The 21,370-nt window shown below is 38.3% G+C and overlaps 3 long non-coding RNA genes across 4 annotated transcripts; 2 read left to right on the top strand and 1 right to left on the bottom strand.

The window, feature by feature from the left end:
- Positions 1–6,359: 6,359 nt before the first annotated feature.
- Positions 6,360–8,151, top strand: LOC148730716 (uncharacterized). 2 transcript variants are annotated; one of them, XR_016000999.1, is made up of 3 exons: positions 6,360–6,810; positions 7,341–7,415; positions 7,938–8,145. It is a non-coding gene; the product is annotated as an uncharacterized LOC148730716 (long non-coding RNA). The 2 variants fall into 2 exon arrangements; XR_016001000.1 differs by lacking the exon at positions 6,360–6,810 and adding an exon at positions 6,828–6,917 and having other exon boundaries at positions 7,938–8,151.
- A 1,734-nt stretch (positions 8,152–9,885) lies between these two features.
- LOC148730715 (uncharacterized) lies at positions 9,886–10,968 on the bottom strand. The gene is made up of 2 exons (XR_016002180.1): positions 10,558–10,968; positions 9,886–10,406 (listed from the first exon to the last, which is right to left on the bottom strand). It is a non-coding gene; the product is annotated as an uncharacterized LOC148730715 (long non-coding RNA).
- Positions 10,969–11,392: 424 nt separating this feature from the next.
- On the top strand, positions 11,393–13,719 carry LOC148730714 (uncharacterized). Its single transcript, XR_016001004.1, has 2 exons — positions 11,393–12,315; positions 13,445–13,719. It is a non-coding gene; the product is annotated as an uncharacterized LOC148730714 (long non-coding RNA).
- Positions 13,720–21,370: the final 7,651 nt, after the last annotated feature.

The following is a 21,370-nucleotide window of genomic DNA, read 5'->3' as shown; positions in this document are numbered from 1 at the left end:
GTCAATAATGTCAAAGTGTCAGAACATAGCTCATTGACACGTTGCAACCTTTATGAAACTGCAACTATGCGAAATCTGTTGCTTAGAAATAGACAACTCCATATCTTGTAGATAAATACAATTCACTTTTAATTCCCACTTAACTTACGTAGGTTGAAACTCGAATAACAAACAATTACAATAATTACACAATATACGATATAAAGAAATAACGAACAACAGGAAGGAAAGAGAACTATAAGATATTTCCATTGTCATGACCACCGAAAAAACCAAGATGACGTTACTGTAGTACTGACGTTACTAAACTGCAGTTAGCGCGAAAAACGAGAAAACAGGCTTAATACATCGATTAATTATACAAGAAGCAACAAGGTGGCAACAAAGCGGCAATAAAAAAGACGACTAAATGGGGTTAAAGAAACAGCCGTTGAAGTATAAATGTTGGCTAGTTAGAGTGAAAAGACTTGGATGATTGACTACGAAGATTGTTTCGTTTTGCAAATAGGCGGGGCCTTTTGATAACAGACATATTTAATTACAAGACTCGTGATTGACAGTAATTCCTTACAGTGATTTATAAGTGTTAGCTTATCATGTTTTAGACCAGTTTTCAGAAGAATCAATAAAAGAGAGAAGTCGGTTTTTCTAATCTGTCCGCCTACCTGAATCTGCCTGCCTGAAGAGAGAAACCTCTTTTTACGATCCGGCTTAGTTTTGACCATCCCAAATATCTTAACTTCTTTCGCGACGGCAATGTTAACAACATAAGCGTGAATCGAGCTAGGTTAGCGTATCGACATCCGGGACATGATGAAACAGTTGTACCCAAAGGACTGGGGATTGGTAAAAGGAGCCGTTTGACCTTTTTAACGCCTTCAACTAGTAATTCGTGTTTGTTTGTCTTAACATCGCCCGCCTAGATTAGCTCGCTATTTGCAGGCGGTGTTTATTGTAAGTAATTGTTTTGGAAGACCTAGTAAACTTGTAAACTTGAAAAAATAAAACAAAACTTGTCTGTCGCTAAACGAAAAAAAAAAAACCCAAGAAACAAGCTCATCATTTTACAGTACAGTATGTACGATCCTGTTGTCGACTTTCAACGCTTCGTTGCCGAGGACGAATCGATCGTAGATCGAAGATCTAGTTTCCTGAGTGACCACAGGTCTGATGCATGTGCCGCATTCCGAAGGTTATTCGAACACCGCGACGACCGCTAACTCTGCCAGTTTCTACCTCCGGGCGTACAACTTCTTTGACGAAGATCCCTCGATGGCCTCTCATGATGCTGTGTTCATTTCTCCAATGAAAATGATGAGTTGGAAATAAATCGATTTGGAACTCCCGAGGGACCTGCGTGCGCAGCGAAAAGTAAGCCACTGGAGTATAAAGGTTGTCCATAATGAAAACCACGACGGCAACGGCGACGACAACGTCAATACAATACAATACAATACTTTATTCAAGAGAAAGGAAAATAAAAATTGTAAAAGTATCTCTCGAAAGGGGATATTCTAGAGGTTAACCCTATATAAAAGATTCCCCGAATAAAAGATCAAAACATTATATACAGATAATTAAAAACTGTTTACCATCATCTCAATCAATATTCATGTAAATCTTTAGTCTGTTACGAAATAAAGTCAATGATCCTGCGTGTACAATATCTTTAGGCAAATTATTCCACATATTAACGATCCGTACAAAAAAAGAAAATTTGTAGCAATTTACGATAGCTATTTTTACGTAGAGCTTATAATCGTGATTGGCTCTAGTTCGATTACATTTAGTAAGTTCAAAAAAGTCCGAAAAATGAAGACTATCTATTTCCTGAACTATCTTGTAGCACTGGATCAGAGATAAAAACTCTCTTCGTTTCTCCAAAGTTTGCCAATTCAGTAGGCGGCAGCGGTCTTCATAGCTCATTTCTCCGCGTTTTTGCTTTAATGCCAACCGAGATGCCCTTCTTTGGACTTTTTCCAAGGATTCGATATCCTTTTTTTGGTAGGGGCTCCAGACGGGGACAGCGTATTCGAGTATAGGTCTTACTAACGACTTAAAGAGGCAGGAAAACGCATAGCGATTATCGTTTCCAAGTGATCGCCTAATTATACCCAACACTTTGTTCGCCTTGTTTACTATGTGGGAAACGTATTTACCCCAAGATAGATCGTAGTTTATTATGACCCCTAGGTCCTTGGCGCTGTCGACAGATTTTAGTTGCGTACCAAGGGAATAACTAGGCTTGGATCTGTCTCTACTGTGCGTTACACGCATAACTTCACATTTTTCAGGATTAAAGCGCAACTGCCACTTGTTAGCCCAATCGCTTAATTTGTTCAAGTCCAGCTGTAAGGCTGGTATATCCTTATCAGTCACTAAACAAAAGATTTGATAAGCCGAACAATGGCGCGCACATGCGATATAAAAATCTGTAAATTTCTTTGCGTCCTCTGCAAAACAACTACGTATAATGACCAAACTTTGTCTTGTCTGGGAACGTGAACAACGACGGCTAACTTTTTGAACTCTCTGTTTTAAATTTAACGCTTTTTTCCTTTTTAACATTTGACGATAAAAACTTGGGACAAAACGTTGCTTGATAACATTGTAAAATTTAAAAACGATAAAAGGCTATAGAAAGCTAAAATCGACGACGTTTCCACGTTGACACAACGTCATTATCAAGTCAAGAATGTATAAAAATAAGTTCTATAAATACTAAAAACAAACAATAAGAGAAAATAATTTGCGGGTTAGTCAAACAAAACGTATAGCACGTATGGAGTCCGTTTGCACGTTCAGATTAGGTTTGAATTTCTCAATATAAAGCATTTCAAACGCTAAGTTATCAAATTTGCTTTGACACTTTCTCAGAATCTTAAAATGACTATCATTCAAACGATCCCTCCTACCATGCGCTTCATGAAAACGCATGGTGGGAGGGATTGATAAGTCTCTCCTCCGCATATCTTATGCTTATTTTCAAACATTTTTCTAACAGTTCTCAGAAGATTCGAAGTGTCTCAGTTCCTGTCATGATTAGGAAATGAGAACTGCCCGAATCTGCTCTTTATAAGGAGAGACATTTGTCGTACAAATCGCTATTGTTGCAACTGGGTTTTACATGGAGTACTACCGCTGACAAGTTGCTCGTTATGCTTCGAAATTCTCACTGTTTACGAGCTTGACAGAGCTGAGTAATGAAAAAAGGCTGATAGTTTCTGAAGAAACTGTTTGGGGCTGCGTCGGTGGGGGTAACGAAATAATTTGATATATCAACAAAGTTGAAATGGTAAATTGGCCACCGTAACGATTACAAAAGCTGACGTTTCCAGCGTTAGCCCTTCGTCGGAGCGAATAGAGGAATTGTGGGTTGTGTGTGCTTTTAAAGGCAGAAAATGGAGCTATGTTATTGGTGGGAACATAGCAACGAGAAAAACACGAATAAATTAATTAGTGGAATGAAAAGCGTTCGTTGATTCCTGCGGGATTTAGACTGCCGGTTCGAAAGATGAGCTTTTGTTCAAGAGTTTTACGGCTTTCCGTGCAACCTAAGTGTAAGGAAAGACCGCAGATTGCCATATGTTGCTTAGAATGATTAAGTAAATTAAAATGTCTACCGACTGGTTTCGATGTGTTCCTGTCATTCCTTTCCACGTCGCGAAGGTGTTCTTGGAATCGGTCACCTACTGTTCTGCCTGTTTCGCCGATGTATAACTTTTTGCAATGAGTGCAAGTTATTCAATAGATTACATTGGCGGTGGTGCACGTGAAGTGATCGGTGATCTTAATGGATCGTGTGGGTGCCGATATTTTCTCAGTGTTGTGAATGAAAGGATACGTTTTGCATCGTGCACGAGCGCATTTAAAAGTGCCTGTTTGGTCATTAGTCTGAAAAGAACTTTTGACCAAAATATTGCCTATGTTTTTGTCGCGTTTGACTAAATAATGAAATGCTTCGCCAGAGGGTATGCGGTCAACAACGCGGGCTCAAGTGTCCTTGGTCTAAAATTTAGCGAAATTAGCGGAAAATAATGAGGGCTCACTTTTAAAATCGAGGAACTCTGTTTTCGTCGAAGTTATTTTCCTATTTCCAGAGGTTTTAAGGAGCAAATTATCTTTTAGGGGGTGTACCAAAATTTTGGAGGTTGTTCTGTAAACAAAAAGCGGCAAGGAAAACGACGCCTTGAAGAAACAGAATAGGAAATCAACTATGCAAACGACTCAAAATCCGTGTTTCCGCTGCAAAACTTAGCGTATGCGTATACGCTATTCAGCTCTGTCTACGAGCGTTCGATCAAGTTTTTCCTTTTTTGTTTTTCTTCTTGTTTGTTTTTATTTTTTTTACTTCAAATTGCGCGGAAATCTGCTGATACATTGAAAAATGTCTATTTGTCGTCTTCTTTGGAGCGACCGAGGGACTTCATGGCGAAATACAGTGTAACGCCACAGTGATAACGCGCATGTTTATGACAAATGACTGGTGATAGGATAGTTTCGTGTAGATCAGCCGACTTCAACATGTTTCAAATAACATGCAAGTATAACAGTGTATCTTCCGAAGATTTCGGATTGCTCAAATCCCAGTGAAAGAAGGTACAGCATTCGGAATCTGGATGACATACGGACGATTATATATGTATATATTTGTATATATTTGTGTTACCACGAGTAGTCTTCCATGAACGCTAATCAATTTTTTCAAAAGATGACAACCAGAGGCGAGATTTCTCTTCGGGTTATCGCTCATAAGATAACATTCTTTTAAAGCCTTGCACGTTTTATTTGTCTGAAACGTTTGTTGTTGAGAACATTAGATGTGAACATCGTCAAACTGTACAATATCCGATTTTTGAGCTTCGCTTGCGAATTACCCCTATGAAAAGTAGAGGCCGGCCCGCAGAGATTTTGACATACTTAAAAACAAGAATATTAGAACCCACCAGGTGGATAGTTTCAGCTCCAGAATCGGTGTACTTTTGGAAAAATTCTCTATGAATTTTTAAATAATGCATGAATACCTTCCTAGAAGTACACATCATGGCCGCGTCTGCAAGGCTTTGTTCTCCTTTTCTTAGATAGCTTCAGAGCTTTAAAAATAGCCTGCTCCAAGTTTAGTAAAACGGAGCGAAATAGTAAACGCCATCATTGCAAAATTTTACAGTTAATGCATGGGGCTTGGTAGCCGCGCCTCCCAATGTTTTGCCTGCCCAACAAAATGGCGGCGTATACCGTGATTTGTTGAACCGTACGTTTTCAAAGCGATCGTTGTCGATTTGCTCCGACGATTTTAAAATTGAAGTTCAAATGTACTAGATCTGTATGAAAAAGCTATTTTAATCAGGAGGTTTTATTTCTTCGCGTACTCAGGTTTTCCCCTCACATAAAAAAAAAACAATATCTCAGTTGATTTGTTCTGCTTTAAGTTGATTTATAGTCTCCCAAATTAGTAGAGCACTCACGCTCAAATAAATAGCCTTGAGACTCAAATAAAGTGATTGTTGTTATTAGTATTACTGTTTACCTACATGAAATATCATTAAAAGCTAACTTTTTTTACAAGATCTTGTAAAATTGTCTTAACATTGTTTTTAATAGATGTTAGAGTGTTGATACCTTAATAATTTTCTGAGATCTTGTAATTTTTTTATCAATAGAATGCTGCAAACTGACTTTTGATGACAAGATCTTGTAAGATTTCTTTAAGATCTTACAAGATTTTTTCAAGATCTTTTAAGATCTTAAAATGCTACACACTGACTAAATTTGACAAGATCTTGTAAGATTTATTTTAAGATATTACAAGATTTTTATTAAGATCTTTTAAGATCTTAGCAAGTGGGATATTGATTTTTTTTTCTGATAAGATCTTGTAAGATTCTCTTAAGATCTTACAAGATATTTTTTAAGATCTTAGAATGTTGAATATTGATTTTTTTGGATAAGATCTTGTAAGATCCTCTTAAGATCTTACAAGATTTTTACCAAGATTTTTTAAGATCTTAAGAGTTAAACAAGATCTTATTAAGATCTTAATCTTAAAAAGAATCTTACAAGATTCTTGTAAGATCTTACAAGATCTTAATAAGATTTCCACCTGGGAATTATTTGCTCCCAATTGGACCTAAATTTTGTGCGGTAATTTCATTGAATTTGTGGAAATCCCACTATAATTTCCCCTCTGGAACTTTGTACTTTCAGGTTTGATTAAAATTTTTCTTTCAATCATTTGTAGCATTTTTGTGGTGTTGTTTGAGACATTTGTATGTCTGTTTCGTGAGACAGACATTCTATCCACACGATTGATGGTCATAAAAGCACACAGTCAAGTAAGTTGGTGATGCTGAAGTATCTTAATTGTAAGTGACTACTTTACAACAACTTTTATCACATTGCTGGAAGATCCCAAGGGCCCTTCAGGCAGGCGCTTAACTCCAGTTTCTGTAGCATGAAGCGATGAGAGTAAAGTGTCTTGCCTAAGAACAACACAATGTTCCTGGCCAGGGCTTGAACCTGGACGGAATATTCGCCCCACTGAATCTTGCACTTGAAAACACAAAATACAGCCTGCAAGCAGGCTAGTCAAAATATTATTTGTACACAAGTCACTATGTTAACTGTCCAGACACTGGCTCAGTTGAAGTGCTTTCTTTTTACAGAGGACAAGCTATCAAGGATCTCCTCGAAAGCATTGTTCTTCATCCTTTAACCTCATCACAGCAACCAGTTGGTATCTCTCCTGCAGCCCAACTGTTGTTGTCAGGAGCTGACAAGAACATGTTTACAGTGGGAAATAGGGAACAAGAGGTAGGGTTGTGGTCTTCAAATGCATCTACAAGGGTGTACTGTTGCTACAGCCCATCCTAGTTGTATCACAAACAAGATAAGCAATGACACAACTAACGAGTCGTACAGTAAGTCTACTAAACTGCGCACGGCCGAACCAACTCGGGCTCGGGCCCCACCCTATATACTGACTCCTGACCTTTTGGGTGATGAACTGTTAACGAAAAAATAAAATATAATGTGTTGCAGATGCTCTTTATCAAAAACCCAGGGACTTTTTGTGTAGTCCTCCATTTATATCCTCCGGGTTCACTTCATGGTGATTTTTTGTATGTGGACTCCTCCTTGGTTCTCATTAGAAGGCAGGACCTCCTCATCAGCGCCAGGATACTTAAGTATCATTGCCTGCTCACTTTTGCATGGGACTTAAAGGAATCCAATTGTAGAAATAATTTCTCCCCAAGTAATTCTCGTAAGGATATCTTCGTCCTAAATATGTAATGAGACATCTGCTGTTATCACTTACACGTGTACTTTCTGTTTCTTTTCAGACTGATAAACTATTGAGAGAAGTTCTGGACAATGCTACTTCGCTTCTGTTTGAACTGATGTGTGCTGTGCATCAGGTTAGGTTTGAAAACCATTAACTCCTAAGGGTGACTAACATCTCATTTCTCCTCAAAATATCTCCCGTCAATTGAACAGTTAGATGATGAGAATGAAAGAAATGATCGCTATCAAAGGACTTCCTGCTTGTAAAACAAGGACTTCCTGATTGTCAAACAAGTTCTCCTTGCCAGTATCACAGGAGACGTATAGAGAAATGAAGAATATGAAAATGGATGTTAAGCGCAGGGTCGTTGGTCGTTGATTAGGATTTTTGTTTCTTTACACGTTTCCTAAGCTCATGACAAGGAGAATTTGTTAAACAGTCAAGAGCTTCTTTAGTTGGTGATCATTTCCTACATTCTCGTGAGTGTAATATATGACTCAGGGATAGCATCATAAGGAGAAATCAGATGCTAGTCACTCGTTGTTTACTTTGTTACAGGGTTGTAACTCGTCCTTACACTCTTACAGTGAACAATGGCTAGTGACTGGACTGAATTTATGATAACATTATGAGATTAAGCTTCTTGTTATTTCAGGCCAACTACTTTTCAGTAGAAGACAATGTTCTAAACATTTTTTGGCCCATGAAGATTGTCGTAGCTCACGAACAAACAGTGAGTATTTCACTTAAGGACATTAAGTATCTCGCTAGGTCTTTCAAAAATTGCTTGTACATTTGAGGGGTTCATATGACGGTGTTTTAGGTAATTCTGTTTAAATTCGATTTATATGAGTTCAAAAATTTCAAATTCACAGACCAACCTTCCTTAACCTTTTTACTCCCATGATCTCATTAGTAATTCTCATTACGGTCAACCAAACAATTCTTATGATGTTTGATCTGAGAATTTGGTATTGGATCAACTAGTATTTTTGTGTGGCTTACACGAATTGTAAACTGCACTATGTCATAATCCAAGATTTCTGTTTGGTAGTCTATTTGGTAGACTACAACTCCTTTTCAGTTACTTGTCTGGTCTTGGTTAATTTATCGCAATACTGATATACATGAAAAATTACACTCTTGACTGGTTGAAAACAGCTAGGTGCCTTTTTCATGTATCACTAGTGCAAAACTCGGGTGCAAATGTAAACTAAGCTAAGCATCAATGGATCACACTAGAAACCAATCAGATTTATACGATTGATTATATTTATTCCATTCACTCTCACGTTTCACTCTCACAACCACTCAGTTAAATCCATCATTCTTAAAAACTTTAAATTACTTCAAAACGATCCAGAGACAAGCACTATCTTTTCGCAGCCTCCGCTGGTTTCATTCAAACGCGACAAAAACATAAGCAATTTTTTGGTCAGAGGTTCTTTTCAGACTAATGACCAACCAGGTACTTTTAAATGCGCTCGTGCACGATGCAAAACGCGTCCTTTCATTCACAACACTGATAAATTATCGGGACCTAAACGATCCATTAAGATCACCGATCACTTCACGTGCACCTCCGCCAATGTAATCTATTGCATAACTTGCACTTATTGCAAAAAGATATACATCGGCGAAACAGGCAGAAGATTAGGTGACCGATTCCGAGAACACCCTCGAGACGTGGAAAAGAATGACAAGGACACATCGAAACCAGTCGCTAGACATTTTAATTTACCTAATCATTCTAAGCAACATATGGCAATCTGCGGTCTTTGCCTACCCCAGAGTTAATAGAGGGAACTAGTTATGGATTGATCATAACTGATCAAGGATGTATTGTATGGCATTATTACTTTGTATGTACGGGTACGCTCATTCTCCTTCACAAAGGATTTGATTGAGAAAAACAAGATCAAAATGAAGCAAACAAAGGGGAAGCCTCTTCGCAAGGACATTAGTCGGAGTTGCTAAGAAAATGAACAAGGGAAGCAAAGTCAAAACTCTCCATTTATATTTAATTTACTTTTGTGAACAACAAATAGCAAAGTTGATTACAACATTAATTAAAAGAACCTAGTTTCTAATGTTTAGTTCCAAACAATGTGACATTTCCAAAGTAAAACTTTCTCATGTGAATGTGGAACTTCTTGTAAATACAATCATAGCTTTTTTGAATGGAATTTGGAGGATTATAAAAAACTACTTATGAATTATTTAATTCTATAAACATGTTATCCCAGTAATCACTGTTTGATTGTGAAAAAGTGATGTGTTATTTAATACTGGCATTTGTGGATGGCGTGCCAATGTTCTTCTTAATTTCACATTAAAAAAAACACTCCCTATGCTTTCTTTCATCTTACATTTGTACGAGTGCAGAAGCAAGGCTTCAACCTAATTGGCATTGTGTAGTTCCAGAAAATGTCTATTCTCCGGTTAAAGAAAGGGTTGAAAATTCTTGGGGATGGAGCGATCTCAAAGGCCAAAAACTTCAAGGAAATGTATGAACCTTAATTGCAATTTCCAGAGTGTTGGGAGGGGGTCTTAAGAAAAATCCCTTCTGTGGGAGAGGTATAGATAATATTTATAGAAGTACATATGGCAAAAAAACTCAAACCTCCCTAACGAGGTTTCTAGTTTTAGTCACACAAACTTGACTTTTTTGTTGACCCTGACAAACCTAGAATTCCAATGAAATTTCTAACAAGCAATCTGAAGTTCTTTTTCGCATAGCCAGATTCTGGAATTCCACTCATGTGCATCCTCAAAAGGGACTCACCCGCAATTGTAGTTGTCTTCAACAGGGTGGTGCATTTTTTTAATAATTGCTCTATTCAGCCGAGTGACTAGCAAGACACAGGTCAGGAAAATTAATGATCAAGGGAAAAAAATTCTTCTTTTGTCAGGAAATTTCAAAATTCTGTGCCTGTGGCAGTCATTCTAGTACACAGCATTTTTACAGTTTGACTTTTTTTCGGCATGGCAACTTGGCATCGGTAACCTTTTCCCAAGATTTCTTCCTATCTTTTCTTCCTTTGGTATTGCCACTCTGACATGAAATGGATCTCTCTATTCTAATTGTGTTACTATTGTAACCAAACTGATGAAGAACTGAAACCTGTAACAAAATGTTGATTATTAATATGGATGATTTAATAATATAACCACAAATGATTTGGAATAATTTGAGTAAGGAGATATTTGTCATAGATTATCATTTAAAAAAAATCCAACTGCCTGTGCACTGATCCTGTCAGCCACATTTTTACATATTTCAATATCCTCGGGTTTGAAGTGTTTCTCGCAAGCGTGTACTTTGTCGATTTTTATCTGCTACCTGAAATCCTGGTCGATTTTGTGTGCTTTTATTACTTCTCCGAGCCAGTCGTTGCGCCATTTTGGATGAGCCTCATCTTTCGCGACAGGCAGCTTAAAAATTCCTATTCCCTTCGATCTTCTGCTCGATCCGCAGCCAAGGACGGAGCCGTTGACCCCTGGCATCACTTACGAATCCTCTTAAGATAATATTTCAGTTACATTATTTCTAGATCGTCCGTAAAAAAAGAATAAACTTGAAGCAAGGCTACTCGCTGGTCGCCGTCTTCATATTTTGTGCACCTTCGCAGTCACGTGACATGCCATAAACCAACACAAAGAGTTCCATCATTTGAAGTTCGCCGGCTTTCATAACCAGTTCCCTCTATTGACTCTGCTTACACTTGGGTGGCACGGAAAGCCGTAAAACTCTTGAACAAAAGCTCATCTTTCAAACCGGCAATCTAAATCCCACAGGGATCAACGAACGCTTTTCATTCCACTAATTTATTCGTGTTTTTTTCGTTGCCATGTTCCCACCAATAACGATAACGTCAATTTCAATAACGTCAATAACGTCATTTTCTGCCTTTAAAAGCACACACAACCCACAATTCGCTCCGACGAAGGGCTAACGCTCGAAACATCAGCTTTTGTAATCGTTACGGTGGCCAATTTACCATTTCAACTTTGTTGATATATCCAAATTATATGAAGTAGGTTGCACTGATTGATACACTCAGTAGCGACCAAAATAAACTTGACTTGGAAAAGGCAATTGACCTACAAAATTCAGAACTCAATTTTACTTTGTTACGTAAACAAATTCATGACTGAATTTTTCAGGCCACTATGGGAGAGGATGCGGACGTTTTTTTCAGTTCCTAAAATCCTCATCTTACCGGTGCAACCTTTGTTGTGAAAGTGAGACCTCCATAACAAAGTTTGGCCATTAACCCTGACCTTGAAAATGAACATTTCAGTACTACTGTATGCTAGTCATCTTGTTTTATTGATGATCAGGAACAATATTGAAAACTGTCTAGCCATAATCAAATATTAGCTCTTCTAGAAGAAACTCATCATGACACCAGACACTAAAAAGCAGCTCAACTTCGTAAGCCAAACATGTACGCATTTCGGACCTATTTCTTCTTCATTCTCATCACTTGTCTGCTTGATGTTGTAATGATATGGTAAGGAGAAATTCTGCCTTGGTCACTCATGGCAGTCAAAGGGTTGAGGCAAAATGGAAGCAAACATTCAGAAAAGATTGCTCATTCCAAGCATTATAGAAACACAGAGATTTTAAAGTTTAAATAATTGCAATTCGTTTCAAGATGGCGAAAGGCATTTTTCCTAAACTCCCACCCGCTCTATTCGGACCGTGCAAAAAAACAGTTTTCCTTCTTTATGGCGGCGATTGACATGTAGCGCTTATAAATTCAAACTTTAATCATTTGGTCAATCTGTGTCTGACGACAACGAAAGTGTATCGCAATCAAATGTTAATATTTTTCGTTCCATTTTCAGAAATGTCTCGTGCAGAGGATCATAGAACGTTTAACGTTATTAGTATCATCTTCTGGCGGATATCTGTCTCCTGCCGAAGCCGTTCCTCTTTACCGACAACTTTACGTGCTCAAGAATTTTCTGGAATATGGTGCAGTGGTTGCGAATCAAATCCGAGTTGGATACGCAGAAGAATTTAGGTATGATAGTGCAGTAGACTATGAGCAGTCCGCCATTTTCGGTGAAGTACGAAGTACTAGGGGAAAAAATATGAATGGAGACCCGAGTGGATGTTCTTTTTTTTAGACAATCGCGCGACGGACTTCGCCGAAAAAGCTGGGACTGTTCGTAGTCAATAGAGCAGTTGATTTTGCTTTTAAACACGAGGGCGCGCTATAAATGGAGCCTTAGGTCCCACTGGACCATTTGTCAATCAACCGTCGTGTGAGGTAGAACTCTTAGAGTCAAGTCAGCTTGAGCTACAGCTACTCCAAAGCAGTGCACAGCGGGCGCATTCCTCAAAATTGTTTTATGTCTTCATCACAATACAAGAATTTTTGAGATTTGTATTTCCTTTCTCCAATGGAAACTGTCTTTATTTGTGGCGGTAAATTTGAGATCGAAGTAGGTGGTTCGCACGTTACCTCATGCCACCATGCTGGTGGAAGTAAACAATAGATATCTCATTAGCACTTTTTGTTCATCTACCAGCATTTGAATTCGACCCGCACACGTCAACGGTGAGTGACAAATGAGCCTAGGTCTTCCCAGGGAAGACTTCTTTATATAGCGCGCCTTCGTGTTTAATTTCTGATCTAGCAAGTTTTGTTTGGCCATTATTGTTGACAAGGCTTTTTTGTAGTATTGAGAATGAATGGCGAGCGATTCTTTTATGCCATTTTTCCCACAATTGTTCTTGCAGTTGTAATATTTGATAGCTTATAGTAAGCGTTTCAAGATACCCTGGAAGGTTCATTAATTTCAAAGGCTTGCAGACGAGGGGAGTGGAATTATTGAAGGGTTTATCAGAGGGGACCCATCGGAGTGGGAGTAATCAAAACTTACTTAATTGTCATTGGTTGAAAAAAACAACCTTAAAAAGAGTAGATGAAAACTAAAACTAAAAAAAAAACAAAAACAAAAACAAAAACAAAAAATTAGTTCAAGCAGATTTGTTCTGTAACGCCAACAAGCATAAATGATGAACTACTGTCGTAGAGTAAATGATGAGGGGCAGAAGAAATGAAAGGGCAAATTAGACAGGTGAACCTTCAAATTTCTGTTGAATCATTGCCATCAATATTTTTTGTTGTCTCATAAATGTTGCAGATATTACATCAGAAAGCCAGTGGTAAAGAGGAAACTCTCCACCAAGTTTCCCCTGACAAGTCCCATAATAGAACTACTGGAGAAAGTCACGGATTTTGTGTTAAAACAGTCATCACTTTGATGACAATAGAAACATTTCTCGTTCCCTTTATCAAATCTAGTGTCTAGGTATCATATTGAATTGTCTTTCCCACTAATAGCAGTTCTAGAGGTCATTTCATTAAAAATAAGTCATTCTTAAAACAATTTTTGAATTAAAAACTGTTGAACTCTTGTATTTTTTGCCGAACGTTTTCCAAAATCTTGCTCGACCATGCTCCTTTATCCTAAACTTCCCAGTCAGTCATAACGGGCCGTGAAACTTAAAACAACAATTGAGGATTCTGTAGGTAGCATTTTAGTCGTTTTGAATTCTCTCCTCTGCATGAATAGTTCGCAGACTGTTGCGCAGAGTTGAGCTTGAAACAAATGAAATTTCTTCGAGATACCCCAAGTAGGCAAAAAAGGAACAAAAGTCTGCAATTTTGAACAGACTTACAGTTGCTGTGGTTGTTTTCCTTAATAAGTTCTTTTCCATAACGAAAAGCTTTAAGTTTACATTGCTTTAACCACCCCCCCCCCCCCCTCAAGACAACCTTTGGGGGTTCGGCTTCATCTGTTCTATTAATAGTTAATTGGATCTTTATTACACTCCCTCCCGCCCGGGAAGCTTTCCTTGACCTCTCAACCTCTCATAAGTTATTCGTTTCCTGGTAAAAGATGCCGAAGCAGATTCGCCGTCTCGTTTGTCTGTCTCATGCTACAGAAACTGGAGTTAAGCGCCTGCCTGAAGGGCCCTTGGGATCTTCCAGCAATGTGATAAAAGTTGTTGTAAAGTAGTCACTTACAATTAAGATACTTCAGCATCACCAACTTACTTGACTGTGTGCTTTTATGACCATCAATCGTGTGGATAGAATGTCTGTCTCACGAAACAGACATACAAATGTCTCAAACAACACCACAAAAAGGCTACAAATGATTAAAAGAAAAATTTTAATCAAACCTGAAAGTACAAAGTTCCAGAAGGGAAATTATAGTGGGATTTCCACAAATTCAATGAAATTACCGCACAAAATTTAGGTCCAATTGTTTTTCAAATGTTTAGCTTTCGTTAAGCACTTTATGAAATGTCGCACTAGAGCTTTCAGGTCGTATCTCTGACCTCAGCATACAGTAACTTTACTGATCTCGCTGCTTACTAAATAACCTAATAACTCTCGGTTCTTCAGTTGTAATGCCTGGTTTTCGTAAGTCAAGAAAATCGTAGACGATCGGCAATTTTACTGTTTCCCGACCTTCCCAGATCTCCGACAAATGAAACCTTGAAATCGAAGAGATCCCAGATTGGCTGTCGGGAAAGTCGAGAGGGTTTCTATTTTGTTGGCCCTACACACTTTCTACCATGATCCATTCGGCGATCATGAACGGTGCAGCAGCTGAGTACGCATCAACATCGAGAAAATCCGTCTACATTCCTCTGTGGCGAAAAAGTGATTTCTCTCCAAAACAGTTTTCTCGGACATTTAGACTAGGTTTACACTAGAGGAGAGTTTTCCGGATTCGTAAATGTTTCCGGATTCATCAATATTGGAGTATTCGGATTCGTAGGCGTTTACACTGAAAGGATATTCAGATTCCTGACCGTTTACACACAACGACAACTCCGGGAACATTCGGAATAAAATGGTTACCAAGCCCAGTGTTGATTCGTCGTTCGATCGACAAAGTGAAAATGCCTCCCCCAAAAAAGGCTATAGTAGATCCAGATGCCACTGAGGCAAATTTGAGTCAGACAGATGCCAAGCCATCTATGTCGTCGGCGATTAAGTGTGGCTGACGTTAAACTTCCTTGCAATAATAAATTGCGTTTCCTCTGAAATACTGCGGTACACATGATAAAATTTATCGCCTGAACCTGCAACAAGATTAGGCAACCAGAGACTGCCAGCAATGTTAGCACCAGATCCTCAATTTTGGTTTCACCGCAAACTCAAAAGATTGCAGGTGGAAATAATATCCGGATTCGAGAAAAAAAGTGGTTACACGACAAAACTTTCCGCATTCAAGTTATCGGATTCAAAGTTCCCGCTTTAAATTCAGGATTCAAAATCTCCGGGGACACGACCGAACTGGTGAGTTTTTATTTCGGATTCGTCCACTGTCGTGTAAACGGAAAAATCAATCCGGTACTGAAACGTTTCGGATTGATCACGAATCGGAACAATTTCCTCTAGTGTAAACCTAGTCTAAAACAACCCTTTGCCGTATATTATCTTCTAGGAATTTTATGCGATGTTAGCTACGTGGTGATCCCAAAAACCTTTGTGGCTTAAACAAGGATCGCACGTGTGAGGCGACTCGCAGCATTATTTAGGGTCCGACTCTTCGCAGATAGCAGCCTTCCATAACGAACAAGATCAAGATGATTTTCTTAAACGTTTTATTTGCCTTTGGTTAGTTAATTCACCTTTGAAATCAACTTTCAGAGTATCGTTGCCTTACTATGTTTAAGATGCAGAGCATTTGCACATGTAAAAAAAACCATAGTTTGCAGTCGAATTTGTCAATGTAATATTTGTTTCAGTCATCCGTTTAAGCATTACAATGGGCTAGCTTCTTGTTAGTGTTCCTGATTATTTCGATATTTTCGATGGATCCGCTCCAAGTTTACCTTTCTTTAGCAGATAATTAATGCAAGGAGATGATTATTGACTTCAAGAAGAACCCTCATAACTTCTCCCCTCTCGAGGTAGATGGTCACGAGCTTCCTGTCACCGACCGCGCGAAGATATTAGGCGTTACGATATCCAGTGACTTGAAATGAATAATCACATTGCAGACTGCATGCATTAAGAAAGCAAATAGGCGCCTGTATTTTATTGTTCTGTTGAAAAGGGCCCGTGTTCCCCTTACTGACATTGTGAACTTTTATTGTACAACAATTAGACCTATACTAGAATACTGCGCTCCAGTGTTCCATCAGGCACTCCCGGCCTATCTTATAGAGAGAATTCAGAAACGTCTGCTTTCCATAAATTCACCTGAAATGTCATATTGGGAATGCCTTGACAGTCTAGGCCTGCCAACTTTGTATGACAGACGCATAGAACTCTGTCATCATTTGTCCGATTCTATCTCTAACAATCCCGAGCATAAGTTGTGCCATCTTCTGCCTGAAGGAAAAAATCTAGTCATAATTTAAGGCGGCAAGAGATATATAATTTGCCATGTTCTTACACGGAACGTTTTCGACGCTCTTTCTTTTATGCTATGTCCCAGGGTGCACACAATAGCTCCTAAAGCTTGAAAGAAAGTCTAATTTAATTTTAGATAATCACATATTCTAGATTTATCATATTAGGCTTTTACATTTATATGATTGTATTTAGCTCTATATGTTAACCAATGTTATCTGTAAAACGCGCAATTCAGTTTTACGACTGCAAAAGTAATATTTAATAAACGATCTATCTATCTAATTTATAATGTTTGCGACCCTGGAGCGTCGAGGTTGCCTGTTTACCTAAAACACTTTCAGTTCAGTATTTCGTTTACTTTCGTTGATCCACTAGAGTTTCAACATTTTACTTTGTTGTTGATACATTTCCTGATATATTTCCTCAGAGCCATCGAAAGATCGCGAATTGGAGAAATTTTTATGTCGGACCTATTTGATGACATGCTCCCAGTTGCTTGTTAGGTCAATTGGTAGAGCGCTGCACAAGTATCGCAGAGGTCAGTGGTTCGAATCCCGTACAGGCCTGAAATTTTTCAGGTCTGATTTTCACAATTGCTTAAAAGGTGCTCTTTAAGTACTGCTATGATCGTGCACAAATACGTTTCTATAACCGCAGTTCAGATATATGAATTTCATACATTTGTTGTGTTAGATTTATCATGTTACGGGTTTATGTCGGACTAATTTGATGACTTGCTCCCAGTTTCCCAGTTGGCTCAGGTATAGTGCTGCACTAATATCGCGGAGGTCGGTCGTTCGAATCCCCTACAGGCCTGAATTTTTTCGGGTCTGTTTTTCACTATTGCTTAGATAGTGTTCTTTACTGCGACGATCGTTCACAAATACGTTTCTATAGCCGCAGTTCAGATACACGAGTTTCATATATTCGTTGTGTTTAAAAGACCATGCTGAGCATCTTTTTGTCTCGGCGCCTGTCGGTAGAATGACATTATTATGTACTTTGATTAATTAGCGTAGTAGGCGTAAAATTTCCATTTTTCTTGACCGCTTGATCGCAACTAAACGCTTGCCAATTACTGATAACTGCCTAAAAATAAAAGAATACAATATGACAGAAGAATTAATACACACTGGAAAAAGAAATTAAACGAGACAAATTTAAAATGAGAAACAAAAACAACAAACAAAACTATAAAAACAAAGCAAACGAAATTGAGAGCTGTTGGAAATGGAAAAATTTCTTGAGAGGTGTTGATTGAAACGGTCTAACGACTTTACTAGACTTTAGTTCATTTGTCACCAGATGACTGGAAGTGTCATGGGTCTCTCACTTGATTGGCTTAGTTTAAAGAATTATGATGTAATAAGTATAATTTTGGATCAACAGAAATATTAATATACTTATTGCAGATCAGCCATCGTGTTCGAAAACATTTAAGCTATCTGAAAATTTATACATCTATGGATAATCGTTGATCAATTTATTCAAATTAATCTTTAATTGGACAGTTTTAAAACATTGAAGGGTTTAAGCATGACTGAGCAATGCCCAATTACAACAGACTGACTATATGATCGGTGAGTAACAGAACTACGTGTCATACAATTTTCAACACATTCCCCTGAAAGGCAAACTGGACGAGGCTATTAGCCGAGTCCAATTCAGGCTTTCCTCAACTCTTTTTTTTAACTGATTATCCCCGGATTGGTCTGCATATAGTCCTATTGCAAACACAACTAGCCAGTTGTCCAAATATAGCAGGATATTTGTAAAATCGCGCGTTATTAGTATTTCTTTTCCACTCATATCAGTTGGATTGTAATATCTAACATGAGTAGCCAAGGTATAAAGGTCGGCACACACGAGGGGACTAGTCCCTGCGACTAGTCCCAGCAACCAGTTTCATGCGACTTGTCCCTTCGTGTGAACTACACATTCTGTGGTCGCAGGGACCAAAATTTGGTCCCTGCGACTGGTCGCACGAATTCAAACTGGTTTGAATTCGTGCGACCAGTCGCAGGGACTTGTCGCATGAAACAAATGTTTGTCCCCTTCGTGTGAACTCTTTGTGCGACCAGTCCCTGCGACTAAACGGTAAATAAGCCAATCACGGGTCAGTATGATGCGTGACTTCCGGTATTTGTAAACATTGCAGTTTCTAGTGATGAATTTTCCCTGACTTCTAGATTTCTACAACTGAAGAATAAAAAACTATTTCTAGTTTTGTAAAAATATACAGATGTCTTGGAGCCGTTTTGATGGAATTTCTACCCTATTTGACTGTGTATGTTAAAAATAAAATAAAAAAAACAAAAACGGAACACGTAAAAGCATGAATAATCCGACTGAATAAGTGTAGTTCGTTTGCGCTGATGTTTAATAGTGCTACAATGAAAAGTTACCAAATTTTAATTGTTTTCGTGTAACACCCCAGACTAAGAAACATATTTTGCCTCTTAATTTTTCTATGTTCTTGTGCAATTGAGTGCCCTTGTGTGAACACCTTAAGGGACTAGTCCCTGCTACCGGTCCCCTCGTGTAAACCGTTCAAAGACTTGTCGCCGGGACTAGTCGCACGGACTAGTCGCAGGGACTAGTCCCCTCGTGTGTGCCGACCTTAAAAGTCATTGCGTCTTATGGTTCAACGTTTAATTTGAAAACTTTAATAATTTTTCAATTAGAAGGTTTGTATACATCAATACTAGGGACATAACCACAACATGACATACATACCAAAACAACAAATTGGTTGAGCCTTTGCTAATGTAATTGCAACACGCAGTACTGACCGCACGAGATTGTTATGTCAATCGAACATCGAATTATTGTATCTACTTTCCAAAGAAATATGTAGCACTTAGAGGGGAGAGGTAACAATCAGACCTTGAGAGCTAAAGAGTTCACCTTCCCCCACCCCACCCCTGTTTGCCCATCATCTTTCCTTAGAGTTAGTCAACTAACAGCTTTTATTAAAAACTAGATCATTGGATAATGAAATTCAAGACTTTTTATTGGCTTAGCCATTATGCTATATCAGCCAATATACCTTAATCTACAAATATGGAAAGCGTACGTGTCAGCTTAAAATTAAAAAGAGAGCTAAAAATTTAAGAAAATTCAATAATTTAATTCAACGTTTTTATAAAACAATTATTCCACTAGAGCTTGTTGGATATGAGATGATTATAGCCAAATCGGCGCTACGCGCCTCGTTGGCTATCTATCATCTCAAATCCAACGCGCGCTTGTGGAACTTGTTAAATATTTGAACATTCACGCGATTTTCGTCTTGAAAAAGGATAAAAATAATGAGAAAAAAATAACCAAGTAAGCATTTTGCTTTAAAAAAAATACACAAAACGAAAAATAAGGAAGGAAAATAAAAACAATAATAATTATAATTATAAAACAAATAATTGGAGACACTTTGCAATTCTAAAACAGAAACAAACAGTGGGTGTATATACTTAATTTGATCAACAGAGATAACAATATTTTGAATGCCGATCAGCCTTGGTCTTTAAAAACATTAAAACAACATGATGTCTATCCATCTATAGGTTATTATTATTTATTTTGTTGGAATGTTTGTCAATGTTTTATCACATTTATCATCATTGTCATTACCGCAATTATTACTATCATTCTCGCCTTTTCTTTAACAATTGGTTCATGCTTTAGCGTACACTATCGAGTTATGGAGCACGCGGGAAGTTTGGAGAGCACGAAAGAAGCGTAAGAGTTGCCCGAGGCGATAGCCGCGGGCAACTCTGGCTTCTTGAGTGCTCTCCAAACTTCCCACGTGCTCCATAACTCGATAGTGCACAGCTGAAAGCATGAACCAATTGTTTTAGAACATAGCCGGTAGAATTGTGCATCAAATCCGACGGGAAAAATGGACAACAATATCAGTTGACGTATATGTGCACGATCCTTCGTAGTAAAGCACTATTTAAGCAATAGTGAAAATCAGACCTGAAAAAAATTCAGGCCTGTACGGGATTCGAACCTTTGACCTCTGCGATACTAGTGCAGCGCTCAACCAATTGAGCTAACAAGCCAACTGGGAACAGGCCATCAAATTAATTCGACATAAACCCGTAGATGATAAATCAAACAACAAACATATGAAATACATATATATGAACTGCGGTTATGAATAGTGCTTTACTGCGAAGGATCGTGCACATATACGTTTCATAACCGCAGTTCATATATATGTATTTCATATGTTTGTTGTTTGAAATATCAGTTGAAGCGAATCGTGACGGCGCTGATGCCGAGTATCCTTTTCCTTTGTTTTTCTCTTTTTCTGCCTCATTTAAGAACTCTAGCCCAAGGGAAAAGGTCGAAACATTGTCTTCGTTTTCGGACTAGTAGGCCGAGTTTCTGTTTGTATCCATTATTGTCGCGAAATATATTATTTTTCCCGCGCTAACAATCGGCCGCTCGCGCGAAAAAAAAATTTCTGGCGAAGCGATTTGCTGACGCTGTCAGCGTGCACTATCGGGATTTTGAGCACGCTTACAAATATTGAATTTCATTGCGCGGTTCTGCTAGCTATGTTCTAAATTCTAATAGAACTGTCCTAACCATGGGCGTAATTATAAATTTTCACGGGAAACATTTAGAAATATTTAGCGTCTAAGGTAATTTCTTATTTGAAACGCCTTCAAGGTTTCAT

Source organism: Stylophora pistillata, chromosome 5 (genome assembly GCF_964205215.1).
Source record: "Stylophora pistillata chromosome 5, jaStyPist1.2, whole genome shotgun sequence".
In the NCBI taxonomy this organism is placed as follows: Eukaryota; Metazoa; Cnidaria; class Anthozoa; order Scleractinia; family Pocilloporidae; genus Stylophora; species Stylophora pistillata.
This window is presented reverse-complemented; position numbering and strand designations above follow the sequence as displayed.